Raw genomic sequence first — 14,509 nt, 5'->3', positions numbered from 1 at the left:
TTCATGCGCTTTATACCGATATGACCTAAACGGCAGTGCCACAAATAAGTTGCACTATCATTATCAACTCTGCATCTTTTGGCTTCAACACTATGAATATGTGTGTCACTACTATCGAGATTTAATAAGAATAGACCACTCTTTAAGGGTGCATGACCATAAAAGATGTTACTCATGTAAATAGAACAACCATTATTCTCTGATTTAAATGAATAACCGTCTCGCATCAAACAAGATCCAGATATAATGTTCATGCTTAACGCTGGCACCAAATAACAATTATTTAGGTCTAATATTAATCCCGAAGGTAGATGTAGAGGTAGCGTGCCGACTGCGATCACATCGACTTTGGAACCATTTCCCACGCGCATCGTCACCTCGTCCTTAGCCAATCTTCGCTTAATCCGTAGTCCCTGTTTCAAGTTGCAAATATTAGCAACAGAACAAGTATCAAATACCCAGGTGCTACTACGAGCATTAGTAAGGTACACATCAATAACATGTATATCACATATACCTTTGTTCACCTTGCCATCCTTCTTATCCGTCAAATACTTGGGGCAGTTCCGCTTCCAGTGACCAGTCTGCTTGCAGTAGAAGCACTCAGTTTCAGGCTTAGGTTCAGGTTTGGGTTTCTTCTCTTGAGTAGCAACTTGCTTGCTGTTCTTTTTGAAGTTCCCCTTCTTCTTCCCTTTGCCCTTTTTCTTGAACTAGTGGTATTGTTGACCATCAACACTTGATGCTCCTTCTTGATTTCTACCTCCGCAGCTTTCAGCATTGCGAAGAGCTCGGGAATAGTCTTATTCATCCCTTGCATATTATAGTTCATCACGAAGCTCTTGTAGCTTGGTGGCAGTGATTGGAGAATTCTGTCAATGACGCAATCATCTGGAAGATTAACTCCCAATTGAATCAAGTGATTATTATACCCAGACATTTTGAGTATATGCTCACTGACAGAACTGTTCTCCTCCATCTTGCAGCTATAGAACTTATTGGAGACTTCATATCTCTCAATCCGGGCATTTGCTTGAAATATTAACTTCAACTCCTGGAACATCTCATATGCTCCATGACGTTCAAAACATCGTTGAAGTCCCGATTCTAAGCCGTAAAGCATGGCACACTGAACTATCGAGTAGTCATCAGCTTTGCTCTGCCAGACGTTCATAACATCTGGTGTTGCTCCAGCAGCAGGCCTGGCACCCAGCGGTGCTTCCAGGACGTAATTCTTCTGTGCAGCAATGAGGATAATCCTCAAGTTACGGACCCAGTCCGTGTAATTGCTACCATCATCTTTCAATTTTGCTTTCTCAAGGAACGCATTAAAATTCAACGGAACAACAACACGGGCCATCTATCTACAATCAAGCATAAACAATCAAGATACTATCAGGTACTAAGTTTCATGATAAAAGTTCAATTAATTTACTTAAAGAACTCCCACTTAGATAGACATCCCTCTAATCCTCTAAGTGATTACGTGATCCAAATCAACTAAACCATGTCCGATCATCACGTGAGATGGAGTAGTTTCATTGGTGAACATCACTATGTTGATCATATCCACTATATGATTCACGCTCGACCTTTCGGTCTCCGTGTTCCGAGGCCATATCTGTATATGCTTGGCTCGTCAAGTATAACCTGAGTATTCCGCGTGTGCAACTGTTTTGCACCCGTTGTATTTGAACGTAGAGCCTATCACACCTGATCATCACGTGGTGTCTCAGCACGAAGAACTTTCGCAACGGTGCATACTCAGGGAGAACACTTCTTGATAATTAGTGAGAGATCATCTTATAATGCTACCGTCAATCAAAGCAAGATAAGATGCATAAAAGATAAACATCACATGCAATCAATATAAGTGATATGATATGGCCATCATCATCTTGTGCTTGTGATCTCCATCTTCGAAGCACCGTCCTGATCACCATCGTCACCGGCGCGACACCTTGATCTCCATCGTAGCATCGTTGTCATCTCGCCAATCTTATGCTTCCACGACTATCGCTACCGCTTAGTGATAAAGTAAATCATTACAGCGTGATTGCATTGCATACAATAAAGCGACAACCATATGGCTCCTGCCAGTTGCCGATAACTCGGTTACAAAACATGATCATCTCATACAATAAAATTTAGCATCATGTCTTGACCATATCACATCACAACATGCCCTACAAAAACAAGTTAGACGTCCTCTACTTTGTTGTTGCAAGTTTTACGTGGCTGCTACGGGCTTAAGCAAGAACCAATCTTACCTACGCATCAAAACCACAACGATAGTTTGTCAAGTTGGTGTTGTTTTAACCTTCTCAAGGACCGGGCATGGCCACACTCGGTTCAACTAAAGTTGGAGAAACTGTCACCCGCTAGCCACCTCTGTGCAAAGCACGCCGGGAGAACCGGTCTCGCGTAAGCGTACGCATAATGTCGGTCTGGGCCGCTTCGTCCAACAATACCGCCGAACCAACGTATGACATGCTGGTAAGCAGTATGACTTATATCGCCCACAACTCACTTGTGTTCTACTCGTGCATATAACATCAACATATAAAACCTAGGCTCGGATGCCACTGTTGGGCAACGTAGTAATTTCAAAAAAATTCCTACGCACACGCAAGATCATGGTGATGCATAGCAACGAGAGGGGAGAGTGTGATCTACGTACCCTTGTAGATCGATAGCGGAAGCGTTAGCACAACGCGGTTGATGTATTCGTACGTCTTCACGGCCCGACTGATCAAGCAGCGAAACTACGGCACCTCTGAGTTTTAGCACACGTTCAGCTCGATGACGATCCCCGGACTCCGATCCAGCAAAGTGTCGGGGAAGAGTTACGTCAGCACGACGGCGTGGTGACGATCTTGATGTTCTACCATCGCAGGGCTTCGCCTAAGCACCACTACAATATTATCGAGGATTATGGTGGAAGGGGGCACCGCACACAGCTAAGAATAAGATCACGTGGATCAACTTCTGTGTCTAGGGGTGCCCCTTGCCTCCGTATATAAAGGATTCAAGGGGGGGGGGTGCGGCCGGCCCTAGTAGGAGGCGCGCAGGAGGAGTCCTACTCCTACCGGGAGTAGGACTCCCCTCCCTTTCCTTGTCCAAGTAGGAGAGGGGGAAGGAAGGGAGAGAGGAGAGGAAGGAAAGGGGGGGGGGCGCCGCCCCTCCCTCCTTGTCCAATTTGGACTAGGGGGAGAGGGGGCGCGCGGCCTGCCCTGGCAGCCCCTCCTCTTCTCCACTTTAGGCCCATGAGGCCCATTAACCCCCCGGGGGGTTCCGGTAACCCCCCGGTGCTCCGATTTTATCCGAAACTTCCCCGAAACACTTCCGGTGTCCGAATATAGCCGTCCAATATATCAATCTTTATGTCTCGACCATTTCGAGACTCCTCGTTATGTCCGTGATCATATCCGGGACTCCGAACTAACTTCGGTACATCAAAACTCATAAACTCATAATATAACTGTCATCGAAACCTTAAGCGTGCGGACCCTACGGCTTCGAGAACAATGTAGACATGATCGAGACACGTCTCCGGTCAATAACCAATAGCGGAACCTGGATGCTCATATTGGCTCCCACATATTCTATGAAGATCTTTATTGGTCAGACTGCATAACAACATACGTTGTTCCCTTTGTCATCGGTATGTTACTTGCCCGAGATTCGATCGTCGGTATCTCAATACCTAGTTCAATCTCGTTACCGGCAAGTCTGTTTACTCGTTTTGTAATACATCATCTTGCAACTAACTCATTAGTTGTAATGCTTGCAAGGCTTATGTGATGTGCATTACCGAGAGGGCCCAGAGATACCTCTCCGACATTCGGAGTGACAAATCCTAATCTCAAAATACGCCAACCCAACATGTACCTTTGGAGACACCTGTAGAGCACCTTTATAATCACCCATTTACGTTGTGACGTTTGGTAGCACACAAAGTGTTCCTCCGACAAACGGGGGTTGCATAATCTCATAGTCATAGGAACATGTATAAGTCATGAAGAAAGCAATAGCAACATACTAAACGATCGGGTGCTAAGCTAATGGAATGGGTCATGTCAATCAGATCATTCACCTAATGATGTGATCCCGTTAATCAAATAACAACTCTTTGTCCATGGTTAGGAAACATAACCATCTTTGATTAACGAGCTAGTCAAGTAGAGGCATACTAGTGACACTCTGTTTGTCTATGTATTCACACATGTATTATGTTTCCGGTTAATACAATTCTAGCATGAATAATAAACATTTATCATGATATAAGGAAATAAATAATAACTTTATTATTGCCTCTAGGGCATATTTCCTTCAGGAAGAGCATATGGCTCTTCTGAAAAATAAAACGTGGCATCTAGTTCCCCCACGACAAGGTAAAAATTTGATTGATTGCAAGTGGGTTTTCAGAGTTAAGAAAAAGTCTGGTGGAACTATAGACCGGTATAAGGCTAGACTGGTTGCAAAAGGTTTCAAACAAAGATATGGCATTGACTATGAGGACACATTTAGTCTAGTTGTAAAGGCTGCCACTATTCATCTTGTGTTGTCCATTGTTGTTTCCAGGGGATGGAGTCTTCGACAGCTAGATGTTCAGAACGCGTTCCTTCATGGTGTTCCGGAAGAGGAGGTCTATATGAAACAACCTCCTGGGTTTGAGAACAAAAACTTGCCTCATCATGTCTGCAAACTTGATAAAGCCATTTATGGTCTAAAGCAAGCTCCTAGAGCGTGGCACTCACGACTCAGTCATAAGCTGCAATCACTTGGTTTTGTTCCTTCCAAGTCTAACACATCACTGTTTATTTATAATAGGTCAAATACATCAATATTTGTGCTTATTTATGTGGATGATATTATTGTTACTAGTTCATCTGATGATGCAATAGCAGGACTGTTAAAGGATCTGAGTTTTGAGTTTGCTCTTAAGGATCTAGGAGACTTGCATTTCTTCCTAGGCATTGAGGTGAAGAGGCATGGATATACACTTCATCTGTCTCAGGAAAAATATGCAACTGATCTGGTCAGACGAGCTAGCTTGCAAGGATGTAAACCATCACCAACTCCATTATATCCAGCTTAGAAAAAGTATCCCTTACAGAAGGAGACCTCTTGAATCAAGAGGATAGCACCAACTACAGAAGCTTGGTAGGTGCTCTACAATACTTGACTCTCACAAGGCCAGATATATCCTTTGATGTTAACAAAGTATGTCAGTTTCTTCATGCTCCTCCAACTGTGCATTGGACAGCTGCCAAGCGTATAGTTAGATATGTGAAGCATACTTTGGGCATTGGTCTTACTTTCAGTAAGTCTTCATCTACTCTTGTCAGTGCTTTCTCTGATTCTGACTGGGCAGGATGCTTAGATGATAGACGTTCCATTGGTGGATTTGCTATATTTTTTGGACCCAACTTGATATCTTGGTGTGCAAAGAAGCAAGCCACATTTTCCAGGTCAAGTACAGAAGCAGAGTACAAGGCATTGGCAAATGCAACAGGAGAAATAATCTGGATGCGGTCCATGCTGAAAGAACTAGGTATAAAACGCATTTAGCCTCCTTGTTTGTGGTGTGATAACCTTGGTGCTACTTATTTATCTACCAATCTAGTCTTTCATGCACGGACAAAACACATTGAGATAGATTTCCACTTCGTCAGAGAACGAGTTGCTAACAAGCAGTTGGAAATTCAGTTTATACACTCCAGAGATCAAGTTGCAAATGGTTTCACCAAGGGACTACCTACAAAAAGTTTTGAGGAGTTCAAGCGTAATCTCAACTTGACCAAGTTGTGATTAAGGGAGGCTGTTAAACTCATATATGCGCACATATGATCTTGAGATAGAGTTAGTTTGAATAGGGTTGTTAGTATCTAGTTTATCTTCTTCCAACCGCATGATCTATCTCTATCTCTTCTTTCCTTGTACTCCAAGCTTGTATGCCTTAATAGGGATTTGGCCCCTGTTATATAACATGAAACCGTCGCTACCAGGAAAGGTACGACATTACAACAACTCGCACAAACAAGAAACTAATTTCAGGCGAGTATAGATAAATCTCTGATTCATATGCATTCTTGACATAGGGGTGCAGGGCTATGCTACTGAACTGAATATAGTACATAAAGCCATCACTTGCAAAAAATTCAGAAGATCAACTCTAACAACATTCAAAAATTTAATAGATAGGTTCTCTTCCGAAGGAAAGAAATCTCACACATTCATAGGAAAATTTATTTTGACAATGCGTATAAGTGAAAATAAAGTTGAATCATTCTTCTCTTCTGCTTGATTTTCTTTTTTATGGATAATTGCTTGATGATGCAGCTAGTAACACAAAATTGCTTTCAGGTGAGTCCAAACAAATCTAACTGATTCATATTCATAATAAAACTAATCAAGGCTAAAAGTTTCTATTACAAGAAAAATAAGTTTCTTCTGTCACAAGTCATCAGAAGAGAAAAATTATTTACTTTGCATTGGTTGGGGTCTGATACGTCTCCAACGTATCTATAATTTTTGATTGCTCCATGCTATATTATCTACTGTTTTGAATGTTTATGGGCTTTATTATACACTTTTATATCATTTTCGGGACTAACCTATTAACCCAGAGCCCAGTGCCAATTTCTGTTTTTACCCTGTTTTAGGGTTTCGAAGAAAAGGAAAATCAAACGGAGTCCAATTGACCTGAAACTTCACGGAACTCATTTTTGGAAGGAAAGAAGCCCATAAGACTTGGAGTGCACGTCGGGGGACCTGCGAGGAGGCCACGAGGCAGGGGGGCGCGCCCACCCCCCTGGGCGCGCCCTCCACCCTCGTGGGCCCCTCGTGGCCCCCCTGACGTACTTCTTCCGCCTATACATCTCCATATACCCTAAAAACATCGAGGAGCACAATAGATCAGGAGTTCCGCCGCCAGAAGCCTCCGTAGCCACCGAAAGCCAATCTAGACCCGTTCCGACTCCCTGCCGGAGGGGGCAATCCCTCTCTGGTGGCCATCTTCATCACCCCGGTGCTCTCCATGACGAGGAGGGAGTAGTTCTCCCTCGGGGCTGAGGGTATGTACCAGTAGCTATGTGTTTGATCTCTCTCTCTCTCTCATGTTCTTGATTTGGTACGATCTTGATGTATCGCGAGCTTTGCTATTATAGTTGGATCTTATGTTTCTCCTCCCCCTCTTCTCTCTTGTAATGAATTGAGTTTCCCCTTTGAAGTAATCTTATCGGATTGAGTCTTTAAAGATTTGAGAACACTTGATGTATGTCTTGCCATGCGTAACAATGGGATATCACATGATTCACTTGATGTATGTTTTGGTGATCAACTTGCGGGTTCCGCCCATGAACCTATGCATAGGGGTTGGCACACGTTTTCGTCGTGATTCTCCGGTAGAACTTTTGGGCACTCTTTGAGGTCCTTTGTGTTGGTTGAATAGATGAATCTGAGATTGTGTGATGCATATCGTATAATCATACCCACAGATACTTGAGGTGACATTGGAGTATCTAGGTGACATTAGGGTTTTGATTGATTTGTGTCTTAAGGTGTTATTCTAGTACAAACTCTAGGGCTGTTTGTGACACTTATAGGAATAGCCCAACGGATTGATTGGAAAGAATAACTTTGAGGTGGTTTCGTACCCTACCATAATCTCTTCGTCTGTTCTCCACTATTAGTGACTTTGGAGTGATTCTTTGCTGCATGTTGAGGGATAGTTACGTGATCCAATTATGTTATTATTGTTGAGAAGACTTGCACTAGTGAAAGTATGAACCCTAGGCCTTGTTTTCTAGCATTGCAATACCTTTTACGCTCACTTTTATCATTAGTTACCTTGCTGTTTTTATAATTTCAGATTACAAAAACCTATATCTACTATTCATATACCACTTGTATCACCATCTCTTCGCCGAACTAGTGCACCTATACAATTTACCATTGTATTGGGTGTGTTGGGGACACAAGAGACTCTTTGTTATTTGGTTGCAGGGTTGCTTGAGAGAGACCATCTTCATCCTACGCCTCCTACGGATTGATAAACCTTAGGTCATCCACTTGAGGAAAATTTGCTACTGTCCTACAAACCTCTGCACTTGGAGGCCCAACAACGTCTACAAGAAGAAGGTTGTGTAGTAGACATCAAGCTCTTTTCTGGCGCCGTTGCTGGGGAGGTGAGTGCTTGAAGGTATATCTTTAGATCTTGCAATCGAGTATTTTAGTTTCTTGTTTTATCACTAGTTTAGTTTAAAAGAAAATTACAAAAAAATGGAATTGAGTTTGTCTCATACGCTTCACCTTTTTAATCTTTTGTGAGTATGATGGAAAGGATAATTGTGCTCAAGTGCTAGAAGAAGAAATCCATAAAATGTTTGGCACTAAATATTTGAATGATGAGCATGATTGCAATGTTGTTAGTACGAATTCTTTGAATATCCATGATACTAATGATGATTGCACTAGTTATGATGAAAATGACTCCTATAAACATGTCAATTTTTGTGGAGTGCATTGGGTTTGTAAGTACACACCAAATAGGGAAGATAGATATTGCAAGAGGCATAAGTACTTGGAAACTAAATGGTTGCAAGAAAGGCTAGATATGAGTGCTGAAAATTTAAAATATCTTTACCGTACTTGTGAACTTTGCAATGATCATGGTCATTTAAATATCAAATGCAAATTGTTTCATGATCGAATCGTGTCCAAAAATTGTGATGTCTTGATTCCCCTTGCGCATTATAATGAACTAAGTTTGCTTTTGGGTTATGAAGAATTGAAACGTCAAACTAAGCATATTCCAGAATATAACCTTGAGAAATTCCTCGATATTGATCTAGAAGAAATTTATATGTATTGTGCGGTGAATTGCATTGAAAATCCTTATATTGCCAACTACATAAAGAAAAGAAAACAAATAGAAGATGAAGAGAATACTAATGAAAGGGAAGAGACTTCCCAATATCCTCCTATTATTTCTTATGATGAATCAGGTAACGAGGAGGAGCCTCCTATTCAACCAATCTCATTAATAAGGAGCTCTGAAAAGAGGATTGAACCCACACATGATGTGGTGAAGAAGAAGAAAAGAAAAAGGAAGAGAGGTAAAAAGATATCTCTCCCAAATAATGCTGCCCCTATTACTATTGTGCCTCATGAAAATATAATTGTGGAAGATAATGATACTTCTTATGATCTTGAAAATCTTTTTGGCACTTGCTTGGAAGAATATGATAATTGCTATACTATTGGTGCTATCTATACTATTAATGATGAGAGTGATTATGCTTATGATATGAAAAGGCCGAAGCTTGGGGATGCTATGTTTGATGAAGATGATGTTTTTGAGAGTATATTTGCTGCAATTAATGTTTGTCCCAAGCTTGGGGATGCTATGTTTAATGAAGATGATATTTTTAGTCTCCCAAGTTTTGATATGCAAATTTATAATGATGATAGCATGCCTCCTACCTATGATGATTATTGTGATGATACTTATGCTATAAAAAGTAGTGATTATATTTATAAAACTTGTCATGATTATGATTACCCCTTCTCTGAACATTACTGTTTTAATGTGGAAACAATTAATAGTATTCAAGTCTCTTATGATACTCCCACTATTCCGAATGAGAAGAATTTTGCTTATGTGGAGAGTAGTAGAATTTCTATGCTTGTAGATCATGAAAAGAATGCTTTAGGTGCTGGTTATATTGTTTAATTCATTCATGATGCTACTGAAAATTATTATGAGGGAGGAGTGTATGCTTGTAGGAATTGCAATAATATCAAGTTTCCTCTCTATGTGCTTAAAGTTTTGAAGTTATGCTTGTTTTACCTTCCTATGCAAGTTGATTATTGTTCCCATAAGTTGTTTGCTCACAAAATCCCTATGCATAGGAAGTGGGTTAGACTTAAATGTGCTAGTCATATTCTTCATGATGCTCTCTTTATGTTACAATTCTTATCCTTTATGTGAGCATCATTGAAATCATCATGCCTAGCTAGGGGCGTTAAACGATAGCGCTTGTTGGGAGGCAACCCAATATTATTTTTGTTCCTTGCTTTTTGCTCCTGTTTAGTAATAATTAATTCATCTAGCCTCTACTTAGATGTGGTTTTATGTTTTTAATTAGTGTTTGTTCCAAGTAGAACCTTTGGGAAGACTTGAGGAGAGTCTTGTTGATCATGCTGTAAAAAACAGAAACTTTAGCGCTCACGAGAATTGCTGCCATGTTTATTTGGAGAGCGCTATTTAGTTAATTATTTTTGCAGATGATTAATAGATAAATTCCTCAGGTCCAGCAATTTATTTGAGAATTTTATGAGTTCCAGAAGTATACATTTGATCCAGATTACTACAGACTGTTCTGTTTTTCACAGATTCTATTTTTCGTGTGTTCTTTGCTTATTTTGATGAACCTATGGCTAGTAAAATAGTTTATAAACCATAGAGAAGTTGGAATACAGTAGGTTTAACACCAATATAAATAAAGAATGAGTTCATTACAGTACCTTGAAGTGGTGATTTATTTTCTTATACTAACAGAGCTTACGAGTTTTCTGTTAAGTTTTGTGTTGTGAAGTTTTCAAGTTTTGGGTAAGGATTCGATGGACTATGGAATAAGGAGTGGAAAGAGCCTAAGCTTGGGGATGCCCAAGGCACCCCAAGGTAATATTCAAGGATAGCCAAGAGCCTAAGCTTGGGGATGCCCCGGAAGGCATCCCCTCTTTCGTCTTCGTTCATCGGTAACTTTACTTGGAGCTATATTTTTATTCGCCACATGATATGTGTTTTGCTTGGAGCGTCAATTTATTTTGTTAGAATTTGCTTGCTGTTATTTAGAACAATGTTTTGCATCTTTTATTTCAATAAAAGTGGCATTGATAGCCTTTACTATGCCTATTTTAGAAGTCCACATGTTGCTGTTTGAAAACAGAAAGTCAATAATTCCCTAGAAAAGTCAAAATGTGATAAAATGTTGAAACCTTTTGCATATTAAGATCTGATAAATTTAATACAGTGGGAATTTTCTTTCATAATGTTTGGAGCTAGGGAAGTATGGATGTTGCTGCATTCTTTACAGACTATCCTGTTTAGGCATATTGCTGTTATGTTTGCATATGTTTGCTTCTTTAATGATTCTATTTGAGGATAGGACTATTAAATATGCAGAGAAATTTAGTATGCAATGTAGAATAATAATTTTAGTGATTTGCTACAGTAGAGTATGATAAGGTTTTGGCAATGGTTTATACTAACTTATCTCACGAGTCCTTGTTGAGTTTTGTGTGGATGAAGCTTTTGAGATTTAGGGAGACCGTGATATGAGAGGAATTAAGGAGACACGAAAGCTCAAGCTTGGGGATGCCAAAGGCACCCCAAGATAATATTTCAAGAAGTCTCAAGCGTCTAAGCTTGGGGATGCCCCGGTTGGCATCCCACCTTTCTTCTTCAACAACTATCGGTTAGTATCGGTTGATCCTAAGTTTTTGCTTCTTCACATGATGTTTGCTATTATTAGATGTTATTTTATTTAGATTTGCTTGCTGTTTGAATAGAATACCAAGATCTGAAATTATTAAATGTTAGAGAGTCTTCACATAGTTGCATAATTATTTGACTACTCATTGATCTTCACTTATATCTTTCGGAGTAGTTTGTCATTTGCTCTAGTGCTTCACTTATATCTTTTTAGAGCACGGTGGTGGTATTATAGAAATAGATGAACTCTCATGCTTCACTTATATCATTTTGAGAGTTTTAAATAGCATGGTAATTTTCTTAAATAATCCTAATATGCTAGGCATCCAAGAATAGTAAAAACTTTCATATAGAGTATTGAATACTAAGAGAAGTTTGATGCTTGATGATTGTTTTGAGATATGGAGATGGTGATATTAAAGTCATGCTAGTTGAGTAGTAGTGAATTTGAGAAATACTTGTGTTGAAGTTTGTGATTCCCGTAGCATGCACGTATGGTGAATCGTTATGTGATGAAGTCGGAGCATGATTTATTTATTGATTGTCCTCCTTATGAGTGGCGGTCGGGGACGAGCGATGGTCTTTTCCTACCAATCTATCCCCCTAGGAGCATGCGCGTAGTACTTTGCTTCTATAACTAATAGATTTTTGCAATAAGTATGTGAGTTCTTTATGACTAATGTTGAGTCCATGGAATATACACACTCTCACCCTTCCACCATTGCTAGCCTCTCTAGTACCACGCAACTTTCACCGGTACCATAAACCCACCATACACCTTCCTCAAAACAGCCACCATACCTACCTATTATAGCATTTCTATAGCCATTCCGAGATATATTGCCATGCAACTTTCCACCGTTCCGTTTATTATGACACAGTCCATCATTGTCATATTGCTTAGCATGATCATGTAGTTGACATCGTATTTGTGGCAAAGCTACCATTCATAATTCTTTCATACATGTCACTCATGAATCATTGCACATCTCGGTACACCGCCGGAGGCATTCATATAGAGACATATTTTGTTCTAGTATCAAGTTGTAATCATTGAGTTGTAAATAAATAGAAGTGTGATGATCATCATTATTAGAGCATTGTCCCAAGTGAGGAATAAATAAAAATAATAATAATAAAAGAAAGGCCATAAAAAAAGAGAAGGCCCAAAAAAAGAGAAAGGCCATAAAAAAAAGAGAAAGGCCCAAATAAAAAAAATAAAAAAATGAGAGAAAAAGAGAGAAGGTGCAATGCTACTATCCTTTTACCACACTTGTGCTTCAAAGTAGCACCATGATCTTCATGATAGAGAGTCTCCTATGTTGTCACTTTCATATACTAGTGGGAATCTTTCATTATAGTGTTGGGGAACGTAGCAGAATTTTAAAATTTTCTACGCATCACCAAGATCAATCTATGGAGTCATCTAGCAACAAGGGAGAGGGGAGTGCATCTACATACCCTTGTAGATCGCGCGCGGAAGCGTTCATGAGAACAGGGTTGATGGAGTCGTACTCGTCGTGATCCAAATCACCGATGACCTAGTGCCAAACGGACGGCACCTCCGCGTTCAACACACGTATGGTTGGGAATAAGTCTCCTCCAACTTGATCCAGCAAGGGGGAAGGAGAGGTTGATGAAGATCCAGCAGCACGACGACGTGGTGGTGGAAGCAACGGTGATCTCGGCAGGGCTTCGCCAAGCTCAAGGAGAGGGAGGAGTGTCACGGGAGGGAGAGGGAGGCACCAGGGGCTAGGGTGCGGCTGCCCTCCCTCCCCCCACTATTTATAGGACCCCTAGGGGGGCGCCGGCCCTAGGAGATTGAATCTCCAAGGGGGGCGGCGGCCAAGGGGGTGGAGTGCCCCCCAAGCCAAGTGGGGCGCCCCCACCCCTAGGGTTTCCAACCCTAGGCGCGGGGGAGGCCCATGGGGGGGTGCACCAGCCCATCTGGGGCTGGTTCCCCTCCCACTTCAGCCCATGGGGCCCTCCGGGATAGGTGGCCCCACCCGGTGGACCCCCGGGACCCTTCCGGTGGTCCCGGTACAATACCGATTACCCCGAAAACCTTCCCGATGGCCGAAACTTGACTTCCTATATATAAATCTTCACCTCCGGACCAATCCAGAGCTCCTCGTGATGTCCGGGATCTCATCCGGGACTCCGAACAACTTTCGGGTTATCGTATACAAATATCTCAACAACCCTAGCATCACCGAACCTTAAGTGTGTAGACCCTACGGGTTCGGGAGACACACAGACATGACCAAGACGACTCTCCGGTCAATAACCAACAGCGGGATCTGGATACCCATGTTGGCTCCCACATGCTCCTCGATGATCTCATCGGATGAACCACGATGTCGAGGATTCAATCAATTCTGTATACAATTCCCTTTGTTAATCGGTACGTTACTTGCCCGAGACTCGATCGTCGGTATCCCAATACCTTGTTCAATCTCGTTACCGGCAAGTCACTTTACTCATACCGTAATGCATGATCCCGTGATCAACCACTTGGTCACATTGAGCTCATTATGATGATGCATTACCGAGTGGGCCCAGAGATACCTCTCCGTCATACGGAGTGACAAATCCCAGTCTCGATTCGTGCCAACCCAATAGACACTTTCGGAGATACCTGTAGTGTACCTTTATAGTCACCCAGTTACGTTGTGACGTTTGGCACACCCAAAGCATTCCTACGGTATCTGGGAGTTGCACAATCTCATGGTCTAAGGAAATGATACTTGACATTCGGAAAATCTATAGCAAACGAACTACACGATCTTTGAGCTATGCTTAGGATTGGGTCTTGTCCATCACATCATTCTCCTAATGATGTGATCCCGTTATCAATGACATCCAATGTCCATAGTCAGGAAACCATGACTATCTTTTGATCAACGAGCTAGTCAACTAGAGGCTCACTAGGGACGTGTTGTGGTCTATGTATTCACACATGCATTACGATTTCCGGATAACACAATTATAGCATGAACAATAGACAAT

The sequence above is a fragment of the Triticum aestivum genome, chromosome 6A (genome assembly GCF_018294505.1).
Source record: "Triticum aestivum cultivar Chinese Spring chromosome 6A, IWGSC CS RefSeq v2.1, whole genome shotgun sequence".
NCBI classification, from domain to species: Eukaryota; Viridiplantae; Streptophyta; class Magnoliopsida; order Poales; family Poaceae; genus Triticum; species Triticum aestivum.
This window is presented reverse-complemented; position numbering follows the sequence as displayed.